This window comes from Lagopus muta, chromosome 12 (assembly GCF_023343835.1).
Source record: "Lagopus muta isolate bLagMut1 chromosome 12, bLagMut1 primary, whole genome shotgun sequence".
Classification (NCBI taxonomy): Eukaryota; Metazoa; Chordata; class Aves; order Galliformes; family Phasianidae; genus Lagopus; species Lagopus muta.
Window position 1 is genome coordinate 8,578,504 of NC_064444.1, and position 24,335 is coordinate 8,602,838.

General features: G+C 38.3%; 2 long non-coding RNA genes across 2 annotated transcripts in view; one reads left to right on the plus strand and one right to left on the minus strand.

The window, feature by feature from the left end:
* The window catches only part of LOC125699298 (uncharacterized), a 40,743-nt gene that overhangs the window by 13,120 nt on the left and 3,288 nt on the right, over positions 1–24,335 (minus strand). Inside the window, exon 2 of the long non-coding RNA XR_007379514.1 lies at positions 11,077–11,176. This is a non-coding gene — a long non-coding RNA (uncharacterized LOC125699298). The remainder of the gene's footprint in view (positions 1–11,076; positions 11,177–24,335) is intronic.
* Positions 193–4,085, plus strand: LOC125699297 (uncharacterized). Its single transcript, XR_007379513.1, has 3 exons — positions 193–946; positions 1,630–1,704; positions 2,079–4,085. It is a non-coding gene; the product is annotated as an uncharacterized LOC125699297 (long non-coding RNA).

The window sequence follows — 24,335 nt, forward strand, 5'->3', positions numbered from 1 at the left end:
AATGAACTGAATTCAACTGGGTAAATCCTATTTTAGTTATGGATCCACTACTTTGTGATTTGCTGTCTGATTGCCTACTTTTGATCGTTTATATTCTTATCACCAGTATTTCCTTCTCTCTGGGACTCTTACATGGGAACTGCTCACAAGAAATCACATGAAATAGCTTATAAAGTCTTAATACCTGAGCAATAAGTGGAACCGCAGCTCTACTGTTGTGATGCTGAAGCCCTCCCAGGCCTGGCACTGCCGAGGGGACAGCCACAGTCACACACAGCTGTTCCAGGCTGAGGAACAGCCACTGCCGCCCCGCTGCTGGCTGCTTTCATTGTCTGTGCCTCCTGAAAGGGGAGAGGGGGACTGAAGGACACAAGCTACAACCAAACGGCCTGCAAGCGATGAGGATGTTCGAATTCCTTTCCTGCTTGTGGCAGTGCGGTTGATTAGCACAGAGCAGCTAGCTAATGGGCCTGCTATGATGTGTGCTGGCCGTCTGGCACCCCAGTTCACACTCTGGAGCTGTTGGCGCCAAAACCTGCAGCCATCCTCAGTCAGGTGGGGCAGCCATCTTCCCTCACCTCCACGGTATGGAGCAGCCGGTGCTTGTGAGCGCGGCTGGAGAGATAGCCGTCATTATTCCGAGCACTCCAGGAGGCCTTAATGGCCCCTTAACAGCCTTTCTTGGAAGTCGTCCACGTGCGAAGACCGAGCTGTGAGGAGGCAGCGCTGATCTTCAGCTTAGCCACAACCTGCCCTTGTTGTCAGAGCCTTCACTTGTGCTCTGATCTTGTACTTCGTTCACAGACCTTTCACCTCACTGTGGATCTGCCCGGTGAGGATCCTTTCTCCCTCCCAGCACCTCACTCTGGGGAGACTGAGGAGGGCACTGACCGGTGGGGATGAGCCCAGGCGGAGGCAGCTGAGCAGCACTCTTCCAGGGCACCAGGTATGCAAGGAAATAAGCTGATGCATAACTCTGACATCAGACGTTAAAATCCAATTTCTCTGAAGGCTGTTTTCTGCCATTCTCCGTTTTTGCTGTCAAGGGAGCTTTTTGTATGTACTGATAATGTCATGGTACAGTAACACTGCCTTCATGAAGGGCCTTCTGTGAATGAAGGGAATGAAAAGGCAAGATTTGAACTATGTGACCTTCATTTTTCCTTCATTTTTCTACAGCTATTGTGCCCTTTCTATGAGTGATGGGAAGCCCTAGGCAGGAGGGAAGAGTATCTCGCAGTTAATCTTTCAAAGCCTTGCCATTTTCTCTTTTTAAATAGCATATAGCATATGCTCTACTTCTACTTGTCCAAGTGATGGGGCAAAGAAAAGGAATAAGGGCAGTTTTTCCTCCTTGGGTTTTACCAAAAGAGCAACTATGAGGTTGCTCTCTTTATTACAAGGCATGAGCCTGCTCAAGCTGGCTGACCTCATGATTTTAAACATGCGCTTAAGCTGTTAACTTCAAACTCAGATACAGGCTTTTTGTTAGTCTTTGAAATTGAGAATTTGTTCTAAGTTTGTATGCATAAGTGAAACTTTCAGTTCTTGTAGTGCCAGCACTGAGTTGTATATAAATCTGTTCTTATAATGCTGAGGCTTTGATAATGTTTTTTTTTTTCCACTTAGCTGCAGCTGACATGCAGAAATATCTATGATCTACCTGAGGGACTCCTTCCATGGACACTTCCAGTGGTATCATGGGTTAGTACTTCACTTTCACAAACTACAAGTATATTTGCTAGGCAGGAAAAGGAAAGATATCTGTGTCTGATGTCAGAATTATTGTAGCCAGATGCAGATACAAACTCTAGATGCAAATTCTTTCTTAAGCTTAGTGTTAGTTTTTATTCAAGCTGACTTAAAAGATTTTAAAAGAACCTGGCTCACAGATTTGAAGGTATCATTGTTACTGCATGAGATTCAATTTTAAAGCATTTAATTTGTTGAAGTCTTAAAATCCTGTGTGAGTTGAAAATGTCTCGTTTTACTAGAAAAGATTTTGCTTCAATAACCATAGTAATTCTGCCCCTTCTCTGGTGTTTTGCGCACATTTACGTAATTGCTTTTCTTCCAAGGCATGTGGAGCATTCCCCATAGCAATATACACTTCTCAGGACTTCTGCATATGAATTCTCAACTGCAAAGCTGAGAGGTTGGAACAAAAGAAAAGACTGATTCTACCAGTTAGACCTAATGTTGCTAAATGTTGTGAAGCTAATTCTTTGCCTGCTGGTATGTTTCTAATTGCTTTAAAAAAAAAAAAAAAAGTATGTGCCTTTGCTCTTCTGAGGATATGCTGATTTTGAGAAGGTATGGGGAGGAGTATAGCCTAACACTCCTGTGCTATTTCCATTTGTACTGTGGTACGAGTTAGAACCCCAGTTGTGACGGGATTCTCATTGTGTCAGGAACATAGTGAAAGTGAATTCCCAGCCTCAAAGTTCATGGTACCTTAATTACTTCCTTGTTATATGTAACTATATTGCTGTTTATTATTATTTTTGTATATTCTGTTGCATTTTATACCTCTGCCTTGGTTATCAAACACAGGATTTTTACTAATCCTTTTAATTTAAGAATTCCTGAGCTGTAATTCCATGCATGATATTGACTTGGGGTTGACAGAGCTACTGACTCACTCATCATATTTGATCTAGTGAAATGTCTCACCTTTGAAAACCTGCTGGTAGTCATTACCTTCTGTGGGTAGCAGTAAAGGAGTCCTTTGAAATAACCTATGCCTACTTAAGAAACTTAAGCATTCATTTGTAACAGTATTTTAAGATCAGCCTGTTCCCTAATATTTTTCACCACACATTGGTCACATGTGTGAAAAAATTTTGCTGGCATAGTAAAAGAATAAATGGAGAAACAGCTGAGAATAGAGACAGTTTATGTTGACAGTATTTCCACTAAAATAACATGAAGAATCCATTTAGGATATATGGAGTCTGTATGGATAGGATCAGTTGGCTCTGCTTAGTAAGGCAAATAGAAATGGATGATGAGAAGCTGTCATAAAGCAGGATGTCTTACTGGCAGAGCTAAAAAGCCTCAGGAAAAGTACTGCTTACACAGTATTGGAGAATATTCTTTAGGGATGTCATGCAGACCTGTTCTTATGCACTTTCCAGGCTATTGGGCTTGATAGGCTTTTGGTTTGACCTAGTATGTCTTATTTTTTTCTCACTCAGAGCTCTTGGAGGAGAGGAAAGTGGTGTCAGGGAAGCAAGATGGGATTTTACAGCCATACAAATGTCTACTAAACATTTTTGGAGAGAATTTGCATTCTCTTGAAAATGTATGGAATCTGTAGCTTGCAAGGGAATAATGATATTTAAATAGGTGTTGTAGTGCATTTAAGTACACAGAATCAGTGTGTGATTGGATAGCATTGTGGCCTAATTGTTACATTCATTCAATTAACAGTGTATGGATACATATCTCTGTGTCATGCATTTTATTAGCTCAAATATGCAATTGCAGTGATGCTTCTACAGGGAGATGGAACTGTATAGCAACCTTGAAAAATGTGAAACAGGTTTACAGGAGGCTTTCCTGGAGAACATTTTGCATCTTGAAAACAGTACCTTGGAAGGAGATTTATCTGGTTTTTCCCTTCTGCATCACAAGGGTCAGAATGTTTTAAAATGTAGCATTTAAATTTGCTGCCTTTACTTGAACTGTATACCAAAATCTGATTTTTGTCTGCCATATGCAAAGAGTAAGAAATTTGCTCAGGACTAAACATTATTTTACAATTGCTGTAAAGGTGTAATCTTTCCTGTTAAATACTTGTATTATTAGTAGAATAAATATTTGTATAGCTGCTTCATATCTAACTGCATCAAATGAAACTGTAGCCTTGTTGGGTTCCCAAGCATGGAAACAAAAATATTTTATCTCAATTGGTGACAATCTGTGAGGTTTGCATAATTTCACTTTAACCTCATAGGTGAAATGTTTGTCAGTGGAGTTAAGAATGCATTTTTCAATTTTTTTGGTGAGTTTCAATTGGATTTAATGCTGAGGCATCATGAGGTGGGATAAGAAATGGAAATATCTATGCCTTTATATACGTAGTTCTTTTATATTCTAGCTCCCAAAACAAGATATTAACTGATAATTACTGCCTTACTGAGCAGATTAGACTAAAGCAAAACTTTGTCAAGGTAAACATATTGGTACATCAGTTAAGTAGAATTAAAAAAGAACTGCAACAAATATTAAGACAGTGCTTGCAAACATCTGTCTGTTTCTGTTCCAGAGCAACCATTTGCTTTATTTAAGGTGTTGCTACATTTTGGGGATGGAAAGAAGTTAAAAATACTCTCATATTTACATTCCTTGTGCACTAGTGGCTCTATTCTCATTTTTGGTTGGTTTATTTAATCATTGTTCATTTCAGAGCTGCCTTTGGACTGGAAACTTGTCTCATTTGGCCCCTTTTTATCTTGTGTTATTTATGGATCTGAGTAAGTATTGCACATTTCTACCATGAAAACAAAGATTGTCTGGGAGAGCTTGTCAGAAGTCATCAGCATGTCACTATGCACATCTGACATTTGAACTGTCAGGATTTACATTTTAACAAGTGCAGTTTCAGCTCACTTAACTGCTTTCTGCTTGAATGTTAAGGTAATTCTGGCAGAATATGCTTTCTAAACTGCTAAAAAGATAAAGTTCATCTGAATTACTTCAATAGAATGCTAATGGCCTAGAGACTTGGTAGTAAAGCAGTTCTGACAACCTTGTTGCATTTGAATAAACAACATCTGACTGCTCAGAGGAACTTTCATGGGACTAATCAATGGGTTTTACTTAAATCTAGAGCCATGAGAATAACCATCATTAGATGGCATCATCTTTGTTTCATCAAATTCATTTTCTGAAGACTTATGGGATAATCTTAGATTTGGAGTAGAAAAGATCTCATTTCCCACAGGTTAATGGTATATAACTTGTCTCTTACCTACCTATTATCTATCACTTGATCTTACTTTTGTTCTTTGATAATAAATTAGGTGGTGGTGTTCAATACCTATTTAGTCCAACCTATGCAATTTCGTAGTCAGTGCTAATTTCTTTTTACTGTGAATGTGACAACGGAATGCCTGGGCCTGGCAGTGGTGGGCCTGGCAGTGGTGGGCCTGGCAGTGGTGGGCCTGGCAGTGGTGGGCCTGGCAGTGGTGGGCCTGGCAGTGGTGGGCCTGGCAGTGGTGGGCCTGGCAGTGGTGGGCCTGGCAGTGGTGGGCCTGGCAGTGGTGGGCCTGGCAGTGGTGGGCCTGGCAACATTGCATGTGGGTAGAGTGGACCTTAATTCCTGAAGATACTTTTGGAACCAACATTCAGTGATTTTAGTTTTTATCTAAACAAATCAGTATTTTTCAAAGACCTCCAACTAAACTTGTGAGATTAGAAACAGTTTATTCATAAGTCACCAGTGTAAGAAGTGATTACTTTTTAGAAAAAGGGAATCTCTGAATACGTGTTGGGGATGATTTTCTTCAACTACCTCAAAACTGTTCATTGTGTTAGTGATAACTTTGCTGAAAAATACTCAGTTTTCCTGGCACAAGGAAATGAATCAGACAGACTGATTAATTTCCTGACATCTAATGTGTTCAGAATTCTGTGCCAGGTAAAAGATGGTGATATTTCCTGCTTTCTCATAAATAATACTCTAAAACCTTAGCTTATGTAAGTGTTACTTCTCTCAAAACTTGCAACTATCTTCTCCTGTAAAGCATTCCTGTTTCTCCTTTCTTCTGTCTCCTTTTCTGTGATGAGGAAAGATAAAATACAAGCTCTGTGTTCAAAGTCTGTCATTAAGTTTAAAGTAATTCTGTTACTGCTCATTACTGTTAGTGGCACAGAAGTTCTGTATTACACCTGAGATCTGATACTACAGAATTCTTTTGCTCTCTCCCAAGTGCAGATGTTTATAGGGCTTGTCTTTTTGTGGGTAGTCTTGTGAAAGTACGCTAGTGTTTCATTCATGAAGAAAGCTTCTTTTGAGCTTCAATAAGGTTAAAAACAAGAAAGTTCTCTCCAGTTTTCTGTCTAGTTATCTCTGAGATAGGTCTGTGTGCTCAAATCCCCTCCCCAAAGTGGGAGGAGGTGGGTTATGGATGCAGGTGCAAACTTAGACTAGTCCAAGAAACCTTTTTTGTACAGCATGAGGAATTAGGAGTAACTGTAACTATGTAGCTGTTTGAATAAAAGCCATTGCCCCTCAGCTTGCCAGCCTTGCTGTTAAGATGTGTCGCATGCCTGTTTAGATTTTTCCATTTAGCTTGCATTTCAGTGAAGTCGTGTGTTTCTCGGTAGGAAATATTAAATGAAGACTTAGGAGGTATCAAAGGAACACATACTTGGAAGAAGTGTTTTCTAGAAAGTCTTGAAGTGTTTATTTCATCTCCTTTTTATTTTTTTAAATTAGATGGGTTCTTTCAAAAGGTAAGCCTTCTTGGATAAACAAGAGGGAACACTCCTCTTGTTTATAATGATCTGAATATAATATCTCAATCTATGTTTAAATTAAAATCAGTTCATCCCTGAGGCCAGATTTCTCAGTAATCACAATCTAAATTTCATCAAAGGTTTTTCTACAAGATTATGGGAACACTGCAGGACCTTTTAATTCAAGATGTTAGTTTCTCCTGTTCCAAAGAAGCTCTATATAGGTAGGAGCTCCTTTTAAGTTCGTCTAGTAACTAATTTTTATTCCTACTTGATTGCATTATTTGTAGGGAAAGCTCTTGAGATAGAGCAGTTCTGTGTACTTCCATGGGTTTATAAAACTCTCTCACAGTATTTTTACCTGAATTCAGTAACCTGTGTTTTTCTAGATGGGATTTTTCAGTTCCTGAACAAGACTGAAAATGTCGTTTTCACTTTCTGCTTTTTCATTTTCGGTTTAGTTTCTATGCAAGTCTCAGAACTCAGCCTAAACAGGCCGTGCTGCACAGCGTGCCCCTGGGTGCGCTTCTGCTGTCTCCCTGTGCCTACCAGCTGCTTTGGTCAGCTTTATTTCCAGTTGTGTTACTGAAAATAGGCCTGAACATACATTTAATTATTTTAATACTTTAATTATTTTACCAGTTCAGAACTACATCAACCTCAATTGTAAGAAAATTTCCCTTCCCTCATTATAAACAAGGGAAGTTATTTTCCTTGTTTCAGAACTACAGAAGCACTCTGCTAATCCACTCAAGACAGATGTTTTTTTTAATGAATTGTAGGTCAGATATCTAAATTGGCAAACAGTCTCAGCTGACTGGTTGTTATTTCTGTTTCCATTGTTCAAATGAAGCCTAGTAGTATGGAGCTGAAGTTTCATTCCACTAGTCTGTAAACATAGACTGTGTTTATTTAAGGTAATTTCCAACAGCCTGTAAAAATAACTTTCATGCTGATCAGTTGTATATATTACAGCTTTACAGAAAGCTATTGATGGGATTCAGATTTAAGGTTAGCTAACGAGAAGAGGCATTGCTCTCATGGAAGTATTAAGTATTTGAATTGCTTTTTCTAGATTCAGGATTAGGTCTTACTGTTCATTTCCCTTTTATATTGTGATTACATAGCAGTCAGTTTTTTGCACAGAAGCAGCTTCCTTCTAAATGCAATAATGCAAAATATTTGGTATTGTGAACTAATGGGATAGCATGTTCTTATTTGATTGGGAAAGTTGTAGATCCCAGGTGACAAAAGCAGTATATTTAGTGAATGCAAGAGGAATTGATCGGCACATACTGGATGCAAACAAAACAGTAAGATCCTTCAGAATTCTTCCTAGTGGAAAGGAGCAGAGAAACTAGCATGTGAAACAGTTTGCCTCTTCTTTACCTGAAGGTGAGTATATAAGAATCCCTGGCTGTTACCTTCTAAAGAAGAATGATGATTATTACTACTAGCTTATGAAATTCTTTGTTGTAAACATGGTTTCTATGCATGGAGTAACAAAGCTGCCTTCCCAGAAACCAAAGCTACTTTAAAGGTAATTTTCAAACTTGTTTCAGAAATGGATTTACCTCTCTCACCAAAATGATTTTTCCCTACGATCCTTAAGATCTCTGGATCTTAGTGTAAGATTACATTGCAGTAAAAGTACTTATGTAACTTTGGAACAGAGTTCCTGGTTTCTGATAACTTGTGTGTTATACAGTTAAACAGGTGCAAAGTGGTTGATGTTCTGTTCTGAAAAGTTACCATCCATTATCTGATGTGTATCATGGCTATCCTAAATTACCCTACTGCAAAGCAGAATGGCTTGTTTAAACTTACAAGCTTTTCTATGCAGATAGTTTAGTCTCAAGTAAATTTGTCTTGTTCCAGATGTCAGGAGGAGTCCTTTAAAATGCATTGTGAACAAACGTGGAGTACTAAGATAAATGTGGGGATTTCAGTTACAGAAGATATTCCTCAGATATTTAAGTATTTGGATGTGGCCCTGGTAAATTCACTTCATGATTATTGTTGGTTTACTTCTTGATATTATTTAGCTGTAGCAAACGATACAGAGCAGTAGTACTCTGTTCTTTTGGAATGCCATTGCTGAAGAGTAGGGATATGAATCACAGAATTGTAGGGTTTGGAAGGGATCTCCAGTGATAGAGTCCAACCCCCTGCAATTCAGGCTCCCTACAGCAGGCTGCACAGGTAGATGTCCACATGTGTCTTGAATATCTCCAGAAAAAGAGAATCCACAACCTCCCTGTGCAGCGTGTTCCAGCGCTCCATCACCCTTACTGTGAAGAAGTTCCTTTGCCTATTGGTGCAGAACTTCCTATGTTCAGGTTTGTGGCCATTTCCCCTTGTCCTGTCCCTCCTGGCTGAGAAGAGGTTGGCTATGTCTCTTTGACTTCCACACTTGAGATATTTATAAATGAACATTAAAGCTTGTGCCTTAAGTTCTTAGGATACTTATTTGTAGCCCAGTGTGCTATGGATACAGTTTAGGAGTAACTAGGGAAATACTCCAGCAAACTCAGTTTAAACCTACACATCACTTAGCTTACCAGATAAAAACAAAAGATTGTTTAATTGAAATTTTGAATAATCTTTGCTGGGTTTATACAGTTTATAGAACACAGGTCTTATGAATTTTACAGCACCATTTACTGCTGAATTGCTTTGTCCCATAAATTTTTCAGTGGGTTTGAAGTCACTAACAGCTCAGCAGACAGATCTGTAACTTATTAATGCAGTTCTTTATGGAAGCAAATGTCCTTATTTTTGTCTTTTACTGGACTGTGGAGCATGTAGAGCAGAAGAGTATTTTTGGTTTTAATCTTGTCAACTGATAACTAGGGGTAAGAACCTAGTAGGTAGGCAAGAGGAATTCCTGTTTGAAGGAACGGAAAGAATTATACCCTTTTCAGCAGAAATGGTTGTTTAAAGGGGCAATCATACAGTGGAGAAATACAGCAAATTACCTGCAGGCAGTCTGACCAGGATGTTATATTGTACAACCACACGCAGTAATGCTACTTTTCTCATCAAGGACACAAGACTGTTTTCTAGTAATAGAAATAGTGAGAAATGGGGGGTATAAAGTCTACCTAATTAAAAAGTCCAGTCTCCATGGCAACTGAACTTCTATTTTGTGCTGTTACTGTCTTGCTTGAGTATACCCTACTCCAAGTTGAGAGGATTCTTATCTTTGACTTAAACAGAAGCAAAGTGAAACACCTTTTTTTTGTGCTTTGAGATCTGATCCTTGAAGAGAAAGGAGTGGCATTCTGGGTACTGGAATTGGTATAAACTCAGACACCCAAGCTAGGGAGCTTTCTCTGTCTCTTCACCTGTTATTTTTAAAACCAACACAGACTTTCTAAATTAGGATGAAAGTAATTACAATTATAATCATTGTTTCCTCGGTTTATTGAAATTTCCTGAAATCGTAGAGATGACACTTAACTTTGAATTTGGTTTTTAAAATGTCTCTTCCCATATGCACTGAAGTTCTGCTGGTTCATCCATTCACAAGCAACTGGTAAAATAAGCTAACTCATCATTTACCAGAGTGGTCTCTAGCCTGTAACAGCATCAGTTCATGAGACTTATTTGCTTTTGAGAATGCCAAATAAAAAAAGTAAATATCATAAGGAAATATATGTGGGAGGTAAGAAGGAAAAATATTTTAAGGTGGTGAATTTTAACTGGAATAATTTATAAGTCCTCATTCTTTATGTGTATATATATAAAATTATGAAAGTAGGAAACAAAGAGAACTTGAAGAGGACTTGGCAGTGAAATGTTATTAGCCATAAAGTAAGGGGGTATATTTTTTCTATAGAAAAGTAGGTTCAAGATTTGTTTTATGGGCAGTTATATACCCAGTGTTCCAACACTACCAACAGTGATGCAGAAATCCCTGTGAGCTTGTCCTCAATTCTCCAGTCTTTTTGTATGCATGTCCTTAGGACACAAGGAAATCATCACTGTGACAAAAAAGAGACTGAAGCAGCACTTCTTTCAAAAGATAGGGGAGTTTGTCTTGGACAAATACACAACATGGAGGAGCCTGAGATCAAAATGCCTCTTTGGGAAGTACCTTCTTGTCTGAAAAACCAGAGATTAAATTCTAGTTCTACGCGAGACCTAGCCCTGCTACACAGAGCTGTAGATCTGAGCAAAATCATGTCCCTCCTTGGGGAGTCTTTGTTAGTTACGATTAATACTGACCATTAATACTGAACATCCTGGTGCTTTTTTGACCATAATTGATGTGCAACAAGATAGTTATTTATACTCCAGTCTTGAAATAGAACAGAAAATGTGTGGAAGTGTTTCCCTAAGCATTCCATTGCTCCTCCCTATATCTCTGAGGAGAAAGTTTTAAAAAAAATCCATGTATTTTTAGCTGTGACCAGCTATGTCACAAAGAAATTGTTAGTAAAGTTGATTTAAGAAAGTGAGGAACTTCTTCAGCAGTAACGGATTTCCATCTCCTCTTAGCAAAGTCAGCTGTACAAACTAACATTTTTGAAGAAGGAGCCTGGATTATGCTCAAATCTATACTTAGCAGCCAAGTTTCAGTTCAGAAAATGGAGGCTTAACCCTTACCTGAGATGCTATTAGATACTGGTAGAAGTAGGTGAATGATTTGGAGCATCTAGATGGTGAATTTCGTTTATGCTCATATGGTGTCTGCATCTGTCAGCACCTGCAAAGGTTTATTTATTTTTCAGAACAGTTTGGAAAATGTTTCGTAGGAAGAACAACAGCTCCCTTAAACTCCTCAAAACCCATAGAAAAGATGAGTATATCTAGTAATGTAACCTTTAAAACCACAATTGTAAGTTTTTTTAGAACTGGCTGACACTTAAACTGTTTTAATTGGTGTACTAAAAATCTGATTGTTGAAGCCTTCAAGTCTCTACAGAGATGACAGTGGTATGTAACACGAAGCTGTGGTTATTTTTATCAACCTTACCATTGTAAGGTTCTTATACTGCTGTGCGTGGACCCTGTAAACAACAGCATCAATTCCTGAGTTGCTCTAGTAATAGGCATATTGATATTGCCCACAGTTTTATTGCTTATGAGGCTAAGATCAATACCAGCATTCTTGTGTGGCTGTATTTTGTCAACAGTTGGATTTTCACAGCAAAGCCCATTCAGACAGATCCTTTGTGCTCTATTTCACTGTCTGTTTTGCTGTGCCAGTGCAAGGGTCAGTGACTAGGTTTGTACTATAAGTCCAGAAGCAGATGTAAAAACATAATGCTGGATGAAATAAGACTCAGAGGCTTTATAAGCTAGTATTGCTGACTGAAAATACAAACTATGAATTTGGGATATACTGAGAGCAGGAACAATAGGTTGATGAAACCTTCAGATGAAGTCACTTCAGATGGAACTCTGGCTGAAAGCAAGCACCTTGTGAAATTGTGAACTATGGATGGAAGAGTATTTCCTTTTGTGCTCTTACTGCAGCATTGTTTTAGTGGGCTTTGGGCACTGTAAGTGTTCTAGGGCTGTGTTTCTGAATTGCTTCTCTTAAATTGTCACCTTTTAGCTAGTCAATTATTGCTACTTTTAGTCTAGCCACTTGAAATGATTTCATTTCAAACAAAGGAATTCATGTAAATGAAATCACTAGCAATTTCTGATGGTTGTTATAAAATGTTACAGGGAACATTGAACTCAAGCATGCGCTGAATCACATGCTCTTAAAAATAAGTGCTTACTGACCTTTTAAGATATAATTGGGCTTTTGAAACGTCCTAGGGACTCAGATGAAACAAGCTGTGCATTAGCAATTAAAAGAAATACCACACAAATAATTGAACTGGCAAATCATATATTAGACTATCATGAAACTTCATCTGTTTCCAGTTCACACAGTTTATAAATAGTTTCAGACCCTGAAGCAGAAGAAATCGCAAGAAATCTTGTAAATTTATTTTCATACTGCCACTGAAGTTAATTGGTCTGTGATGTCAATCAGGCCCCAAATAAGTGCAGTGCTTTCTGGCAAGGTTTGCATTTGCTTTCTTTTTTCCACTGATCTCTTCAAACAGCACTGCTGGATCACTCTGTAACTGTGGTGTGGGAGATCAGCATATAACTCACCTCTTCATGTTCAGATTTGTCAATAAAGTGCTGACATCATCTGATGTACTGACCCACTTAAGTGACCCTCCCAGGCACATCTTGCAGGGATGTTACTGTTGCAAATCAAAGAAGGAAGCTTAAATTTTGTGAGGTTAACCTCTGTGCAGTGCCCTGAGTTGAGTGTTTACTACTTGTCCATGTTTTTAATTTCCTGTGGCACACACTGTTTAATACAGCGGCTACATTTTCAAGGAGGCGTTGAAATGTGACAGAGATAGCAGTGAGAGATAGCAGTGTTCATATTACAGTTCAGTTTGATGTGAGCACTGAAGAAGGATTCCAAGGGAATCTTTATTTTGGCTTATTTTGTACTCAGAATAAAGACATCAGATTGTGCCTAGTCAAAACCAAGAACTTGATATGGTCTAAAAGATACCAGTTCTGTTCTTTTGCTTCAAGATGTCTACCATGTACATTTAGCAAACTAGTATGCTATTCCCTGGTGTTGAAGTAAAATCAACTTATCCATCAGACCTTCTTAATTTTGTAGTTCAGTATTAACTTCAGTAGCACTAGATGTAAGGTTTAATCAAGGAAGCTCTGTTCAGATGATGATTGGCTAAAAGCAAAGCAACTCTGGGTGGAAATAATTTCCTTCAGCTGTACTGTAGTAGTGTTTGGCCTTGTCCTCACTGATGAATAAGGGCCTGGAGAAATGTGATTGCAGTCTTCTTAAAAGGATCTTGTAGGTCACTAACAATAGCAGGAAAAAATATGCTGGCAATCTGCTCTTAATTCTCAGTCAAGATGCCACAACTTCCTCAATAGCAGGTACAACAACTTCTCCCTTTGAGACCGGGGCAAAGATGAGTACACAGTATATGTTGTAGGCAGTCTTTCACAGATGCATATGACACAAATGCCCAAAACTACGGTGGTCCAGATCCTGTCGATGACCCATTCCATACTCTTTCTACAACTCCTTTTCCCCTTTTTAGTGTTATTTGCTCAGTGTTATGACTACGTTCACTTACAAGCCTACCAGGCTGCAAGACAACAGGTGTCTCTTCATGAATGTGGATGATGTTATTTCCTGCCTTTCCTTCCTGTGTCCTTTGCGTTAGCCCTTAAATAAATTTCACTAAGCCTGTCAAACAAGATTTACTGTTTATGTAGACTCACTTTTAACAGCTCATATTTCTTCCTAGTTTTGTGATCTCATCTCTTATTCATGTGCCTAAGATCTAGCCAGCAACTGAAAGCAAGCTCTCTTCATTTCTCCTTTTCTACTCCTTTAATACCTTTTCTTTTACGATCTTTCTCTGAAAGTGAATAGTGCCGTTATTAAGCATTGCCTTTATGCCAACAATTTCTTCCAAACATGTAAAGTGACATTTTTTCCACCCAATAATGATATTTGAGTCTATAGTACAGAAAAAAGTTTTGGGAGACTATTTACAGAGCAATTAAGCCAATAAATGACATGAAGAGCTTCTGTGTTTAAAATGTGTTTGGTTAAAATATGCTGTCTGAAAAGATAATTAAAAGTAAGGGCATTGATTGGATCTGTTGAGTGTGCTTCCTCCAGATTGGAGGTGTGGGGGCAAAAGTACTGGCTTGGACAGGCACTATTCGTCTTACAGTTTTTCATGCATTATAGGTAAGACCAATGAAGACAGGAAACTAGCTTACTGTCTGTGTTCTGCTGAAGCTGCAGGTAATTTACCAAATGCAAAGGTGACTGCTCAGGAGCAAAAGAGCCTTAGCTTTTGCTTGTGACACAAGGTAAAATATAGTACATGTTCATGTACGTGCTGTCAAGTTAAAAAAAACCTGCTTTTACTAAAATTTTATTTTAGTGGGGGTAGCGGTGTGGAGTAAGACAGCAAAAATAGCAGCAAGTAGATAGGCATGAATCAAATTTAATATAAGGGTACTAGAAAATAAGTGTTGTAGTCTATATTTTTAAGAAAGATGTGTTTTTCTGTTAGCATGTACACCTGTAAGAGAACATCTCAAAAGCACCAGTATTCACAGGAAAATGTGTGTGTTTGTGCAAGGTCTTGCAACAGTGACAGCTTCAAAGCACATCTTTTCTTCTAGTATAATATGGCATGCTTTTGTGTGCTGGGCCATCTATGTCGGATTAATCTGACAGGTAACTGAAGGTATCAGAAGTACTCTTTCTGATAAAGCTCTTTGTAAAGTGCTGCGTATTCTAAGGCAGCAATTCTCCATTGCACTCTTGTGTTGTACTTACATAGTAACCTAAGGAAGAAGAATATCTGTGATGCTCTTCGCAGCCCCACTTTGGACCTTCTTTGGTATGTCTGCCTTTTTTTGAATTCTAAATGCTTATTTACATACACAAATGTCTGACAATTTGTAAGCATAGATTTAGAAGCAGCAGCTGGAAATGTGGTCTCTGCTGTCTTATTACATCATTGCTAAAAAGAAATCTTGCGGTATGTGTGATTCATGCCTCAGATGACATCATGTGATGTCTGAAAAACAGGTTTTGAAGCAGAAGCAATATAATACAACTTCATTGCATTTTTCATCTTTATTTAAAAAAGTAAAAGATAATAAAACCCTCCCGCAAAACCCTTTATTAAATCAGGGTGGAAGTAAAGGCAGAGAAAGTATGATCAGAGGATTGTAAGCTTTAGAAATATAAGCCTATGAATTCCAAGTGATTCAATCAGTCATTTTGGCAACATGAATTCACGTTAATATTTCTCCAATTACAAATGTAAATTGTATGCTTATGAAACCCCTTCTGAAGTTAACTGACAAAAATTTAGTGCAAAAAAAGCCGTGAACCCTTCTCGCTTGACAACGTGAAGAAACAAGGGATTGATGTGCTGCTTATCTTCAAATCACTAACCTTTCAAGCAGGAAAAGTTGTAGTTCAGTAAAAATAACAGAAGCTGATAATTGTTAGGCACTTGCATACAGTCCTGTTTGCAGCCCTGGAGCAGTGTGTTTTGATGGAAACAGGCTGGGAATGCAGCCCCTCTGATACCAGTGAACCTGAAGGTGAAATATTTAATCTTAATTGTAGAAGCTATGGAAATGCTCTTCTGAGAGGCTAAGAAACTTCCAATCCTGATTTTGAACTTGTTCAGAATTGGGCTTTTGGACTGCTTTGTACTATTTATAGTTATTTAGAATGAGTCATCGTATCTGCTTATCACTGTAATTGTCTATAGAGAAAAGTGATCGTAGTCATCTAGCTGACCTTACCCTCCTAAATATATTCAATGATTTATCGTTCAGCAGTGCTGCTGGCTGAAGGTGATTTGTGTGCCAACCTTTATCCACTGCAGACAGCTCTCTATAGCCATGTGACAGAAATGAATGTTCAAGTTGCAGCACTTGCTTTCATAATGACGAGTAAATTCCTCCTCTACTGTCACAGCTATGTGTGATTCAGACAGGCTGAAAAAGAAGCATTTCTTTTCAAGTTACTTGGAGGGTTTTTTTTAGGTAACTTGTTCAGTGATGTCACAGCAGTGTGAATCACAGTGGAGAAGTAGTTTCTGGAGCAACAAATGGTTGGTGTCTGTGCTACTGTGCTTGAATTTATGGCGCTGGTCATTAGAAATTGCCTGCTATTTTTTACAGCTAGGTTGCTTCCTAATGTCTGCTGACTCCTGAATAGTTTTTGAGGAAGAAAAGTCACAGTGAAGAATACATGCCTCTGACACTGGGTTTTATATTAAAGAAATAATCAATTATTTTCATTACACTGCTGTGACGTACAGATTACAGCCAATTTTCACTGTTGTAATCAAAAATAGAATTTTGTAAGCTGTCACTAGTGGGTTTCTAATAGTTCTTTCAGTATCAACTCTGAACCACAGAATTGCCTCTGCAGGTCCCAGCATGCAGATGATCTGTGAGTTTTTTGCCCAACATTGCCAGTAGTTTCAATCTTACAGATGCACATTTACCAACCTGCCATGTACAATGATGTGTCTCTGCAGAATTTGGTGTGCTCTCTGCTTTGCTGGTTCTAAAGGGAAGGATGGGAAGGTACTGTGTTCTATTGCAAACCCAAATTCCATTATTATCTTCATCTTGAGCAATGGCCTGCACTGAATGATTGTCCTGTCAAGACTGTGTGCAACGCAAGCTGTCCATAGTGTCCATCAATGGAAATCACACTGTCAGCTTCTCAGGGAGCAGCTGCAAAGTTAGGTGAAGTGTAGAGGTGGGTTATGTTGAAATTAATTTAATATTTTCAGAAGTGAAAAATAAAAGGACCTGGTGCACAGCTTTGCATCTGTACTGATATTCACAAGTTAATGGTGAGAAAAGCCAACTTCAATTACACCTCAGGAAAGTGAGCAGGTGAATAAACTGAGTTAAACCAGGCCATTTTCAAGCTATCTATCCAGCACTTATAGTCAAAACATGTTTTTATTCCACAATTATTACAAAGTGATTCAAATTTTCTCAGTCATCAGTGAAACATGATGGACTCATTGACTAGAATGAAGTGCCGTGAATCAGCTGAGGTTGATATGCCAAAAGGTAGTGAAAAAGACATAAGGGAATCTGCCTCTTAGGGCTTCCTGATATTTTCCATTTGTAAGGTGTGGTTTTCAGCTACATTTAATTTTGCCTTAATCTTAAGAAAGTATTTCATTTTTGCAAGAAAGCAGTTAATTTCTAGTTTGTTTACATCTTTACTGTCATTTTCAGGTGCAAGTCTAGGTAACATTTCATTGCTTCTTTACAAGAAATATTGGTTAGGTGGTTAGGTCTTGCTTAAATTCCTGCTTTAGAGCCGCAAACGAACATTTGGTGCAGGGGGACAGGGAGCACTGGAAGAAGACTTGGTTACTGTGCTGTGGGGGGCAGAAGAAAGGTTTTGGTGGTTGTTTTTTAAGTTTGATGTTTTAAAATATCTTAACTTTTGAAATATTCAACTTTGCAATCTGTGTATCGTGATGCTTGAGAACTGGATTGTTGTGTGTAATATGTGATTTAAAATCAAGTTGTTTAAATAACTTCTTGATTTCTGGATTCTTTTTCACTGGGGAATGACTGTAAAGTTGTAGGATAAAGCCATCATGGCAGATAGCTGTATTGTGTGGGAGGAAAGCCCACTGCTTTCACCTGAAGTTTAGGTGTCTGTGTTATCTGTAACGGTAGAGAAGAGTAATGCAGTGCCTTAGGCAGTAGGAAGTTGGATTAGGAGGCTTGAAAAGGAAGGACCTGTAAAAAGCAGAGTAGGAGAAGATGCGTCAGTGCTGACTAACTTTATTATGAGACTGAGAGAGGCTCTTGTGGATCTTCTGGAAGTTACCATAGTATGTTAAAGACCTGCTAAAACCTACAGAAAAAGATGTACTGTAAGCATTAGCAGAAAATACAAGTCTAGATTATATTTTTTAAGGTCCTTTGTGCATTATTCCTTCGCGTTCTGTCCTATTAACCAGTGATTGTTTGCTTTTAAAAATATCATATTTAATCAGTGTTCTTGTCTTAATGTTGTTTGGGTACACATTACCAAGGCCAATAGAAAATAATCTGAATTGTCAACTGCTTTGAAAGAAATCGTGCACCAGCTCATTAATGCCTGCATGCTTGCTGGCACAGTGCTGAAGCATCGATTGTTTACTTACTGCCCCCATTTTAATCAGACTCAAATACTAACAGTATGGGCAACATTCTCACTCTTGCTCTGGGTGTCCTTAAACATGTTGCAGTGTGCATTTTGGGTCCTGAGTAAAAATAGCAGTCTGCTATTTACAGCTAGCAGTGCTGTCAGAATGTGGGTTTCTAAAGCTGACCGTGAATGAGTTGGGCATTAGCCAAACTTTGACATGTTTTCTTTCATAATCTCACCTGAAATGTATGTAACACTAGTACTGACAAATAGTCATTGCTCATGTGTTAATTTGACAAGCTGTCCAGCATAATTAGAGAAAAAATCCTCATGTCCTTTTCACTGATTGAGATATAATTTTGTTGTTTCTTATACATCATGGCTATAATATTTATGTAGTCAATGAACTATGTAATTAGAGATACAATTAAGAAAGAAAAAGTAATATATGGACATGTCATGATTGAGAGGATGATATCAACAACAAAAGGGTGTTGATTGGTGTGAGATATGGGACAAGATGGAATGAGGGCCGGAAAAATCTGTATGTTTCAGCTCAGGCTTTCTCTGACGGCTGCTGATCAGGATGCACTGATCCAAGTTAAAGTAACAAAAGAATATTTGTGATGGTCCTTGAAATTTTTTTGCATTGGATTAGATTGCACAGAAACAAAGGGCAGCTTGGGCTGACTTCTACAGTGTCCCCACTGCCTTTGTTTCTTCTTCCTCTTCAGATGAAGCCTACAAGTGCTGGTATTGTGCCTGGATAAATACCGAGTGTTCTGAAAGTTGGATTATGCTAAGGAAAATGGGTGCTCTTTCAAACCTTTCCTACCCAGGAAGTCTAAATGCTATATTGTTATTGTCTGTGTGCTTCCTGTGTGTTTGTGTGTTTGGTGGTGGTGCTTTTTTCCTTAGTTCAGGGATGCTGTTAATAACTTCCCATCTAGGTGCTTTTGCAGTGCTGTTGCATTGCCTCCTGCGGTACTGACCTAAAACCAGGCCAGGACCAAATGACTGCACGCACACACCAATATGATGAACAGCAAAATGGCGTTTATTACACGTGAACTCTAGCTTATATAACCTATGTGCTTCGTGTACGCCCCTAAGGCACGTGCCACACATCAATCATAGAGCAGGGAGAGGGCCTATCGCGTCACATCCCGTGGGGGGGTCTCTCAGTCTCGCAGTTGCTGACAACACAGTGCTGCCTCTTTTTTTTCCCCTTCCATAGAGTTTTTCTAGGAAAAAGCCCACCAAAATGTTGAAATAGAAATTATGTCTTCATGAATCCCTTTAAAATGCAATTACTTCAGAATGTTTTTAGAGACAGACTCTTATCTTACTAATGGAGCATGGAGTATGTCAGAAATGGTAACCTGTGCAGCTCTTTGTTGCCTGACAGGTTAATCTAATGTCTTTTTCTATGTAAATACTAATGCCACATTGAAGCCTTTAGTGAACATCATATCCAGCTTTTCTCTACCAGCCCTCATCATTCCTTGCTGAGACAGTCAGAATAGCCCTGAGTTGTTTCATGGTTCAGTTCCTTGTCAAATGATCGGTTTGAAAATGCCACGTAATCATATTTTTGCTTTAATAGGAAATTCGACTGCTGGATACTTTGTTGGGGAAGCTGTGGAATCTGGTTTGTATAGAAAATGCCAATTTTTAGTTCAGAATCAAAAGCTTCTGAAGGCTGTTTGCTTTTGACTTCTTAAGATGCTCATCTGGCTCTATTGTCAAAGGAGAAGACAGAAGTATATCACAGCAGCCACTTCCACGAGTCCAGCTTGTAGAGAAACATCAGAATAAGAGTTCCTGCTCTTACAAGGGCTGCCTTTCATGAAGAATGTTTTGGATTTGACTGGTCGTTTATTCCTCTACCTCTTGTTACGTTGCTGAAACTTTCGAAGTGTTTATAGACTAGATGTGCTGTTTTGACTAGGAATATTAATGACCAAGTAATGTAAGCTAGCAAATCTCAGTCAGCATCCACTTTTTATAACATGGTCACCAGTGAATTTGCGTTAAAACTGATGGCCGCTGTCAGTTTTGTTATTTGATTTTCTAAGGGAAGATCTTGAGGTTTCAAAGCCAAACTTCACAGGTTTTTGTGTTGTTGTTTTGTGGTTTTTTGTTTTGTGTGTGTGTGTAAGGTTGTTGTTTTGTTTTGGGGCATATCCAGCACTTAAAAATGTGCTTCTTTGATTAAATTTGATGCTCTTTCATTAAATTTCTCAGAAATAGCACTTATAAAGTAAGGTCAAGAGGCATTTTTTCTGACTTGGCCAGACCAGGTCTTAAATCTATCTGAATACTATCCCGTTCCTTAATGCTTTTTCTTTTGCCTCTTAATGTTTGCTCTTCTTTTTTGTAGTTCTTTCCATATCCCATTCTGTCACATATGTAACAAGAGTCACTATTGTTTCTTGCACTGTAGCTGTCAAATATACGAGACTATTCTGTAAGAACCTGCTGTTTCATTTTTAGCAGTGCTTTTTAAGATGTCTGTTGTGGGCCAACAAACATAGCAGACACAGCTCAGACCTACGTACAAGGTTTCAACTAAGTGAAAAGAAAATCCTCCTAGATGAGTAACTGATCAGTGAGAGGAAGTGGGCTGTCTCTTTCTCTTAGCAAGTTAAGAATTTGCACCTCAAAATTTGCACCAGAAATCTGAGCAAAGCTCAGTGAGGTCAGAGAGTGTGAAATCAAAGCTGAGTAAGGTCAAATTAGTTTGGGAGAATGCTATGGATTTGTTCTTTAGAATGTGGGATCTAGTTAGCTAAATTGCATTCAGAAATCTGCCTAATTCAAAAGCAGTGTTTTCTGGGTCATGGTTACTGCTGCATTATTTCTAAGTTTTAGTTTAGTCTTTTCCCTCTGTCTCTGAGTCTTCAGAGCCTGGCCGCATAGCTACCACTGACAGCGTGTTTAGCTCCTTAAGCTTCAATGTATCAAAGCTTAGAGTGCACGAAAATACGACCTGCTGGTGTGCTCTCAACCACTGCTTTGTCTTGATGCTTTTGTACCTAGTGAGCTGCATGGTGCTGCTTCCCTTCTCCAGGCACATCCTCTGTGTGAAAGGGAGAGTTTCTAAGAGAACGTGGCAACCAGTAATGATACCTGTGCTCCACTTGAGCAGCGGTTAAAGCCAGGAGAGCCCCAGGAAATATAGGTAACCCCTCACTGTTAGGGGCTTTGAAGACTACATGCTTCTGAGGGAGCAAAACCGTTAGGTAAAGATGGGCTTCAACATGCATCCCTCAAATATACCTTTAAATACTCCTCTTGTTTTTGTGCAGCGTATTTCCAGGAATCTGTACTGGGATATAAAAGGTCTTATTTGTTAAGGATGAAGTCCTTCAGATGGTAATATAAAGTGCATTATTTTTGTCATCTGAAAATTGGATAAAAGTCTGTTTAAACTCTCCATATTAAAACAAAATGCTACAAAGCCTGATACTAAGTTAACATCTTCCATCTGTTTTGGACAGTTTATACTAACATTGATACTTGTGGGTAAGTCAGCCTTGTCCAAATCTGTGTATGAGCTTACTGACTGACAACTCTCTAAGTACCTTGTTTGGAATATTCTGCTTTACCTTGTGCCACCTTTGTCAAGAGCTAAAATGCCCTTGTAAGTGATAGGCAATGGCAAAAAATATCATGTTTTGTTGCCTTCACCAAAAGGATATTATCACTTACCTGGCTGTCTGCTTGAGGGTATTAGCACTTTCCTTGATGGCACTAAAAAGCCCAAGTTTTGCCCTTTCATTGACGTCAGTAGAAATGTAAGACTGGTGTACACAGAGGTAAACCAATCAGGATGTACTGCATTATGCAATTACTAAAAGATCATCTCTCATCTTCATTGCCTTTATTAGTGACTCATACAGTGCAAGGACAAAATCCAGTGTTCTAAGAACCTCAAAATGTTGACCCTTAAAACTGAAGAAAAATGGATCTATGTAATGCATTTTACAGCCCTTACCAAGCAGGATTCCTATGAGTGTGGGAAAGAGGATAGCCAAAGAGAAGCGCAAAACCACATGTTGACAGCCCCATCTTTTCCTAATGAAGAACTAGAAATAATAGATGTTATTCTTACAAGTGCAATGACTTAGTTGTATACTTACTTTGTAATGTTAGTTGCCACTTCAATTACAGCCAAATTACTTGATTAAAGTCAAGAGAGAGACTGAACACTAATTTCCAGGAGCTTAAGACTCTATGTTAGGAAAGAGAAAATAGGATAATTTTTTTGTTTTGTTTAAAGTTGGTATCTTCTCATCCCTTCTGCAGCTTTATATTGCATTGTAGTAAGCTTTTCCAGATTAAAAAAAAAAAAGGTCTACTTTTATGTTAGTTGGAAACTAAATTACAATGAACTGAGTATTTTCTTCAACTTAAATTCTGTTTCTGCTCCATGGAAAGTGGCAGTGTTTGGCAGTGATGGCAGTAGACAATAAGTAGAAATTTTTCAGCTGCTGTTAGGGAACAAAGTTTGGACCTGGATCTTCAGCAAGTTCTTCTGTATCTATGAAGTAAGATTCCATTGTATCACAGTATCTGGTTTAGCCTAATAAAACAGAGTGACAGGACTGTGAAGTTGCACAGAGTGAGGACTCTGCAATTCTGTCTTTACAAAGTACTGATGCAATGCATGTTAGTAGGTGTTATTATGTTACAAATAACCATTAATGAAACTGGTACTGGCACTGCAATGCAGGAGGGAAATACTTCAGTAAATGACTATTCCAGAAGAATTGGTAGAGAAAGTGAAAGTAGTTTTCAACTGACTTAGCCTTTGGACCTTTGGTAATCTACTGTCCATTTGCTCTGAATCTTTTCTTTTTCCTTTCCTTTCCTCTTACAAAAATGTAGGGAAAGGAATTTTAAAAGTGCTGCTTTTTGTTTCAGATTTTTTTTTCCAGGTATTCTTCATGAGATGCTAGATAAGGTGGATATATATATATAATATATATATTTAATATATATAATATATATATTAAAGTGCAGGACAAATGGAACAGTCTGGGCTTTGATTTCACAGCAGAAAAATGAGCTGTCCATCTTGTTAGTTAAGTAAGAAGTAGAACACCAAAGGTGAGTTCTACATACCTAAATTTAATACAGTACACCCCAGGTGAGGGCACAGTGGTGACTGTGCCCAATGTTAATGTTACAGTCAGAGTAAAGTCCTCTTTCCTTGTAGTTTTTGTTGGTGGTTTTTTTTAACCATAGAAAGTTTGTGTATTTTGCCCAAGAGGTAGGACAAAAAATTGTAGCTGTGTAAGCAAAGCTCAGAACAGCCAGTAAGATATTTTCATAAATGCTGGTTACCTCAGATATTCAGAAGAAATGAATTACAGATTAATGGATGAGACACAGAGCTGGATTGTCTGTAAATAATCTTAGATCACACATTATTAAAAAATGAGCATTCTGGACAAGATTAGTCCATAGATTGGTAAATATCTGGGCATATCATTTAGAATTTGCCAGATTGCATTACATGAAGACAATTCAGTACTGATGCCATTCACCTTGTCATATAGTACCACAGCAAAGCAAGCCACAGCAAAAGCAAAATATAGGCAGGTCCTTGTGGATGAAAATGCAACAGGAACTTCCGCATTTATTTTTAATTGTTTTTCCAGGTGTCTGCTGTTAGAAGTAGTATTCTTATTTCCACATATAACAGGAACTACCATTATCCTAGTATTTGGTAGCAGAATTAATCTCATGTCTGAGGTCAAAATAGGAATAGTGAGTTTTGGTTTTCCATTCCAGGAGAAATCCAGAATGACATAGAAAATTCGTGGTTGGTCTGGGTTATTTCTTATGGAAATTATTATCTAACTCGGAGGCTTTGACTTAGAGGTTAAACTTAGAGGTTTAAATTTAGAGATTTAGATTTAGAAGCTAATTTTAACTGATAAATCTCTTCTAGAACTTTAACCTGTGAATTATCCTAAATAAAAAACAGACTCTGCAACCCTAGTGTCTCTTAGAACCTTTTATGTACCAAAATCGTTTTGTAAAGAGGTAATTCTATCCTTCTGTATGAATTGTCTGCATGGTGTTACAGCCTATTAATCTAAGCCTATTTTAACCAGTTGGTTCACAAGCTTCA